The 8,083-nt window shown below is 37.8% G+C and overlaps 1 non-coding gene across 1 annotated transcript; it reads left to right on the top strand.

The window, feature by feature from the left end:
* Nucleotides 1-6,555: 6,555 nt before the first annotated feature.
* TRNAP-GGG (transfer RNA proline (anticodon GGG)) lies at nucleotides 6,556-6,631 on the top strand. The gene has a single exon. It is a non-coding gene; the product is annotated as a tRNA-Pro (tRNA).
* Nucleotides 6,632-8,083: the final 1,452 nt, after the last annotated feature.

The raw sequence follows: 8,083 nt of genomic DNA on the forward strand, positions 1-8,083 counted from the left end.
AAAAAGTTTATATTTTTATATCCTCAATATTTTTGATCAAAGGGTTTTTTTTGAAAGCTTCATGAGGGCAAAAATTAGGTGTTCCAAGTGTCTTTAGGGCAGCCTTTATGATTAGCAGTGTCCATTGTGCCTTGGCTTTACTAATTTGAGACATGAGCAGCTTTGGAACTCAAGCTTCTGAGCCTAGAGTTCATGCCAGGACTGTAAGGACCAAGAAAAGATCAAAATGTTAGATTCAGGAAAGTGTGCTGGGATTGCCAGAGTGTAGGAGCAGAGACAGGGAGGTAATGATAGGGACCCTGTAAGGCTGAGAACAAAGGAAGACAAACATTTGCATTCCATTGGTTAGAGACCCTTATCAGAAGTTTATGTTTGAAGTTCACCAATGAACTAGACCCAGCCCCTGTTGCTATGCTATGTGCACCCCCCTTAGTGAATCTGCTTCTGTATAATGCTTGCTTACTTAGGATATATAAGGACCTAGCTGTAAGCACCAGGCGCGATTCCTGTTTGTAGCTCCTTGTGGGTACGGTGTCTCCAGACACCGGGGAATTCGCCCTGCGCAGGTTAAACTGGCCAATAAAGAAACATCTATACTCCTGAAAGTCTCTGACGTCTGTTCTCATACCCAGTGCATGCTACAAGGACCACTAACACCAAGAATGGGGTTGGGTCAGGCTTCCACCCAGCTGGTTTAGCTGATAAGTGTGTTCTCTATAATAGTACCCATTTTCCCTATTGTGACCTGATTAATAAAATTAAGCTTTTTGAAATTAGTAGAATATGGTTTCTATATGCAATACTAGAACTCATAGCATAAATAATTAGAGTCAAAGCATAACTTTTTAACTCACAAGAGTGCAAGTGTGATGATGGGGATTGTTTAGCAAGTTGAGATAAGAAACTATTGTATTTTGTTTGTTTTTGTTTCCTAAGTATAAGTTTAGTATCATGCAAGAAATGCACATTATACCCTTTTGATATAATAATATTTTATATGAATTTGATTTGAATAAGGCCAATATGCAAATAATGCAAATATATTCTGTGTTTCATAAAACAAGGTGATGAATAGCAATTTCCAGACTTATTTAAGCATCCTGCATTTTATACCTTTTATAGCAGGATAAATTAACACAATATAGTAAAACATGATGGCGGATCCAGAGAACATTAAGACTTTATGGGCATAGAAGTAAGAGTACTCTACATATAACATGAATTAAGATAAATCACTGATTTTCAAATTATTTACTAAAATCACTGATTTTCAAATTATTTACTAATCTTATTCTCTCTTTATAGGTACTCTATACATTTATCCTGATTTGGAACTTTTATGAAGTTTCAGTTTGGGGTTTCACTAAAATCAAACAAGACAATAATGGTGAGCCCTGTCATATTTTATTATAGATCAGTGAAGCAGACAAAATAATTATAACGGATTGAAATAAGAGAAACATAAGTTTCTCTTATTTGAATAGGATTCCTAAATCAAGCACCCAAAATTTAAAAGGCAAACGTAAATGTGTGTGTGTCTGTATGTCTGTCTGTGTAGAGAAAAAGAGAGAACGAGTAGGGACAGAGAGATAAGGGAAGGAAAAACAGAAGAGGAGAGGAAGAGGCATAATTGGGAAAGATAAAAGTGGAGCAATATGCTTCAAACAATGAGATTTGGTCTGGAGGCTCATTTGTGAAAGTTAAATTAGAAGGAAGAGACAACGATGGCAATTATAAACCTCATTATTTTGAACAGTTAAGCAATTGTTCAAAGACAGCAAAAGTGCTTAATGTTTTATGTGTTAAAAAAACATACAAAAGTTATTAAATTCAGAACTTATGTATGTAATATACATATATTACCAATTTATATTTCATTAAACAGAATATGGATTTTAAAGTACATGAAAAACATAATGAAAAATAGCTATAGAAATTCATGATTAAATAACATAATAACATGACATTGTTAAGCACACAAAACCCTCTCTCTCTCTCTCTCTCTCTATATATATATATATATATATATATATATATATATAATATGCATGATTATACATCATATATATATTTAACCAGTGCTCTCATCATTATTGATATATGCTAGTATCATAGTAAATAATGTTAGCTGTTACTTTAAACAAAGTAATAATAAAATTTAATTCACTTTACCTAAAAAAAAAAAGACACATTAGAAGTATAAACTTGAATATATGACTCCACCATGCTGAGCCACCTTAATAAAGGAGACCATATATGTTAAGTTCTCAGCACAATAGCCAGCACAACTTTAGGGTCCAATATATTGTAGTCATACTTACTTGGAGCAAGGCCTGATATTTTTATGCTTTTACATAATGTTTTTTTATATATAGAAACCAACTTGCATCACCCAATCTTTACTTGTCAATCACAGGCTTATTTTGAAGAGTTTTCTGCCCATGAAAAAGATAGACTCAGTTCACTAATTCAATATGTATCTCTGTGTAAAGATTGTATTAAATACTAAGAAAAGTACTTAACCATCCAAAATATTGTATAGTCAATCTGCATTATTTATAAGTTCTGTATTTATTAGTTGTCTTGTTAAAATTTATTTGTAATCCCAAATCAGTCTACCACTTTAGAGCGCATTCCTGAACATATGCAAGGAATGGAAAATTTGAACCACTTGATATGCACATTCCCAGCTGAGCGCAACTTCTGCCTGCCTTCTCTTTTCAGATCTCGGAGTGCAGTAAAGTGTCCTTTTGGAGATCTGTTTAGGGCAGTGTTTTCCACAGTTTTGGTTGGTGTTGGGCAGATAAAATGTATTATGCTCACTTTGTTAAAAATGGTGCTGCCCATGTGGAGGCTGTCGCCCAGGTGATATCAATGTGTTGGGGGCGGGCTATAGGCAGGCAGAATCCTTATAGCCTTGGTTTTGGGATTAAGCCTGTCCCACCCTTTTTGGTGTGAGGTGGTACAATCCTATCATGCCTCAGAGAAGTGACTTTGTATTAGAGACTTCCCTATTATGTATATTGGATTAAGGGTTTGGATTTCTACACTATAAAATGGGGACGTAGTGGGAGCTTGCTCTCTTGGTTCCCGGGATGATTAGCATGAGAGAGCAGAGGGAGCAGAGCAGAGAGCAGAAAGAGGCCATGTGGCCAGGAGAAGCAGCCAAGATGGTGGAGTGCTGAGTGAGATGCCAGTTAATGCAGAGTTTGTATCTGGGATAAGGAAGGAGATGGGGAACTGAGGAGAATAAGGCTAGTGAGCTAGAAACCTTTGATTCTAGGAAACTCGGATAAGTCAGTGGCTTTGTGAGCACTGAATGTGAGTGGATTTTGGAGCCCAGTGTGTGTTTTTACTTACCCGCCGGGTGCAAGCTAGGATTAAAGACTATGGCCCACCAGTTTGTGGCTCCGTTGTTTCTTTACCGACTGTCCGAATCCAATGCAAACCTGCATAGGCCAGGAGGCTGCTGTGGTAGTGGTGGCGCTGGCTTCTGGCTTTACAGTTGACTATTTTGCTTTTTACAATGGCCCCCAAGTGTGGGGCTGAAGTGCTGTCTAGCGTTCATAAGTGTAAGAAGGCTATGATGTGCTTTATGGAAAAAGCATCTGTGTTGGATAAACTCCATTCAGACTTGAGTTATAATGTGCTATTGGCCTTGAAATCAATCTTAATGAATCAACAGGATATGTTGAATAAGGTATTTTCAATCAGAAAGACACATAAAACAAGGTTATATGCTGATCAGCTGCTTAAACCAATATTTCCCTTAGAGCGATTGCTCCCTTAATTCAGTGTTTGCATTGACTTCATAGAACATAACTACTGAGAATAATAAGGACTGAATATATTTATCTTTAGAAAGGCACAGTTTATCTGGGAAGATATACAGGGCTTGGCAAAAATAAGTTCACAACAGATCTTAGAAACTGATGAACAACTGTAAACCTACTTTTGCCCCATCCTGTATATATATGTAAGACAATATAAACAAAAGCATCAGAAACACTGATTGATAGAGATTGTGCAATATAATATTCATCAAGCCAATTATTCAAAGCTCAATGTTGGTCAAATAAGTTTGTAAAATATGACTTTTATATTTGCTCACTTACAGTTTGCATTGGGGGCTGGGCAGCACCAGGTATATGTGGTCTGTGAAATTGCAAATTACCTTCCTACTTGGAGTGAGCCATTGTTTTGCTAATGTTTGCTGGAGGAGAGGTTTTCCAGCCAAAAAGTTTTGAAAAGAGAAGAGAAGAAGAGGAAGAAAGAAGTCATGTTTGCAGAGTGAGAGCAGAGAGAATGCAGGGTGCTGAGAGAGAAGCCATGTTGGCAGGGAAGATCTGCAGATGGGGAACCAGAGCTGAGGGGCTTTTGTGAGCTCCGCTCAGACTGGTGGGGGGAGGGGGGGCTTTGATTCTAGGAGAAACCAGAGAAGATTCTCTTGGTTGTGGAACCGGGGAATATGTCCGTGGTTTTGGGATCCTTGAGTGAAAGGGAAGTGTTTTTCCCCTGTGTGTTGCTCGTCGGCCAGTGCAAGACTTGAATAAAGGAATGGCCCACCGTTCTTTGGCTCCACTGTTTCTTTACCATCTGCCCAAATCTAATGAGAACCTGCATGTGCATGGCCACGATGACAGCGACTACTGGCCATACACTCAGATTTCGGATACAGTTATCTGGAACATAGTTTTGAGGCTGAAAATGAGAAAAGGCCTGTACATGGAAGAGCTTTGTTGACTCCCTGCCTCTCCCAGCTTGTGGCCATTTATCACCCTGGGCTCTACCTCCCACATATTCATGGTTAGTAAGATATTAGAATTATGGCTATTAAAAGGAGGGGTTGGGATAGTGATTTGAGAGGCACAGAAAGAACTGGCTAAATGTAACAATGAATTAGCTCTGCAAGGAGACAGTGGAAATAAGTCAGAGATGGAAAGAGCAAATGTTTAGTAAGCAAATATTTGCCATCCCTTGCAGAGACAAAGGGAGATGGAGAGAATGTGAACAGAGAGGTCTGACTAAGTTTCTCCCCTGTCCACCACACCTAGCCCATATTCTTTCTATTATCACTGCTGATAGTTCTCTTTCTGGACTAGACTCTCTATTTAAACTTTTTTTTTTAGGCAGTGAATGGAAAGGTAAAAAGAAAAACGTCCTGAGTCTTCTATTTCTTAAAAATAATCAGCTCAAAATAATCTTTATTCTAAAGAGGCACATTTTTGGGTGACAGATTTTGCTGCCCTACAATATTCTGATTCAACAGTCTCCAAGTAGGCCTGCAATACAAGTGACTCCAATGTAGTGGTATGCAGACACTTTTATAAAGCACTGATTTAGAAGCACATAAAGATTTCTTCATTAGCAGTTTCTTCTTCTAAGATTAACACATGTTTTTCTAATTCCTGCCACCTGGACATTTTTTAATACACCTTGTAATTTTTGGAAGATTCAAAAGAAGGCTGAAAAATAACATGCACTCAAAATTAAAATGGAATTTAGAAGACACAGCGAGATTTACTTACTTGGAAATAAATTTTGTCAGCATTTAATATTAATTAATGTCTCCAGTATTATATTAGGTGCTAGGGGGAAAAGATTGAGAAAAAAAAGATCCCTATTTTTTATGAAGGCCATCTCAGTCAAACAAAAATGTACTAAATGTTGTGTGAGATACCAGCCAGAGGGCATATCAGAGGCTCATGGGAAAGTCTCATTTGGTTAGAAACTATTGTATAGAAAAGTGAAATTTTCTCTTGGGTCTCTTATGAATTCTTCCAAAATTATGCTGAAAAATTTAAATATGTGTGTCATACATAACTTATTTTGCCCATTTGAACTGTAATCACCTAGTTCACAAAGTACAAAAAAAAAAATGTGCCCAACAAATCTTGGTTTCAAAAGAACAGAATTTCTTTTGTTTTATTAAGTGAGAGGCAAGGAGGCAGAGACAGACTCCTGCATGTCTCCCAGTGGGGATCCACTGAGCAAGCCCCCTATCAGACAATGCTCTGTTCTGTTGTATTGCTGTTCTGTTGCTCAGCAACCAAGCTATTTTAGCACCTGAGGTGAGGCCATGGAGCCATCCTTGGCACTCAGGGCCAACTTTGCTCTAACTAATCAAGCCATGGCTGCAGGAGGGGAAGCAGGAAGGAGAAGGGCAGAGAAGCAGATGGCTGCTGCTCCTGTGTGCCCTGGCCAGGAATCGCACCAGGACTTCCACGTGCCAGCCTAACACTCTACCACTGAGCCAATGCAATGGACCAGAGCCAAGAACTGAATTTCTAAGTTCCAAATGATTATTATACTGAATTGCTTATCAAAAACAATAAATCACTGATTCAAGCTCTATACTGAACTATAGTATTGTTTTTAAGTACATGGTCTGTTTTCCTCCTAATATTCAAATATCTACTGTAACTCTGACACATTTTTCTATGTTAATAAAAAAAATTAAGAATTTATTAGTGGGAGAATACAGGATCCACAGACATTCTTTCTTTCCTGTCTCTAGTTTTACTTCTAAATCATCACTATTAAATTAGACTATTAGCCCTGGCCGGTTGGCTTAGTGGTAGAGCGTCGGCCTGGGGTGCAGAAGTCCCGGGTTCGATTCCCGGCCAGGGCACACAGGAGAAGCGCCCATTTGCTTCTCCACCCCTCCCCCTCTCCTTCCTCTCTGTCTCTCTCTTCCCCTCCCGCAGCTGGTAGAGCGACGCCCCGGAGGGGCAGAGCATCGCCCCCTGGTGGGCAGAGCATCGCCCCTGGTGGGCGTGCCGGGTGGATCCCGGTCCGGCGCATGCAGGAGTCTGTCTGACTGTCTCTCCCCGTTTCCAGCTTCAGAAAAATACAAAAAAAAAAAAAAAAAAAATTAGACTATTAAAGAGATAATCATTAAGATTGGTTTATCTTTAGCTGCTACGCCCAAACAGTTTTTGTCAGACGGCCATGTCAAATAAGCAGAGCAAATAATTCTAAAATAATAATAATAATAATTTTATTGCAAATAAAGGACCTGTTTTCTCCTGGGCAAAGTCTGTGGTCTGTAACCTTGCTAACTCAAGAATTATGAAGACTGTTCTGTTTTTGTTTATGTCTCAAATACCAAATAATATGCCATAGAAAAGAGCGCAATCTAAAATGCTTCAGGAAAAAATAATTTCTGGTGTATTTCTACAGTTAAAAATAAATAAATGTTGGAGTCTTTGGTTGATAAGACACTATAAAGAGGCGGCACTGATGAAAATATAAAAGCAAAAGAAGTGTAGAAAGAAACCACAGCCACACTGAGAAGTATAATTTATAAAAGCTGCCAGGGCAGCCAGTAACACTCTGCTGTTACCCTGCTGTCTGCTGAAAGGTCTGGAAATTACTCCTGCTCCAGGAGTTCTGATCTTAAAAGGGTTTTCTACATATGGCTAGAAGAATAGTTTTCTCTTCAAAGCAAGGTTAAATATGGCACAATTTTTTATTTTTGTTCAAACTGATAGATTAGATAGCCCAGCCCTGACAGAAAACATTACTGCAGCAATGGTGTTGAAAGGGCATAATGTTTATTGGTTCCCATCCTAACTTACCCGGGTGGAAGCCAATAATTATTTCATTTGAATGCCAATTACTTAGGTAAAGCAAGACCTGTATACCCACTTTCATCCCATAAAAAAAAAAAAAAAAGTTGTACTTATATCACTTAATTTCTAGTGGTCATAGGGGCTGGGGGTTTATCATTTGGATTATAAAGCAAACAAAATAGCGGCTCTCTCAATGCACGCATAAAACTCTAACAAGAGAATGAAAAATGATATTTTAAATGAAGGCCTCAGTTTCCACATAGATAAGCCAAACTATAAATTTGGACTTTAAATTCTATTCCATATTCTAGTCAGAATCATTCTGTGTCCTTCACTATAATCTTTACTTCCAATTGATAAGACAATTTTTACCATTGTGTTTAATGCATATTATATAAATAATAGCTATTAAAATCCTGGAACCATATTAAAATATTGTTTTAAAAAACTTTTTATTTATAAACACAGGAAAAAAATTATAATAAATTTCATGTGTATTTTGTTTTAAA

This window comes from Saccopteryx leptura, chromosome 8, assembly GCF_036850995.1.
Source record: "Saccopteryx leptura isolate mSacLep1 chromosome 8, mSacLep1_pri_phased_curated, whole genome shotgun sequence".
Lineage (NCBI taxonomy): Eukaryota > Metazoa > Chordata > Mammalia > Chiroptera > Emballonuridae > Saccopteryx > Saccopteryx leptura.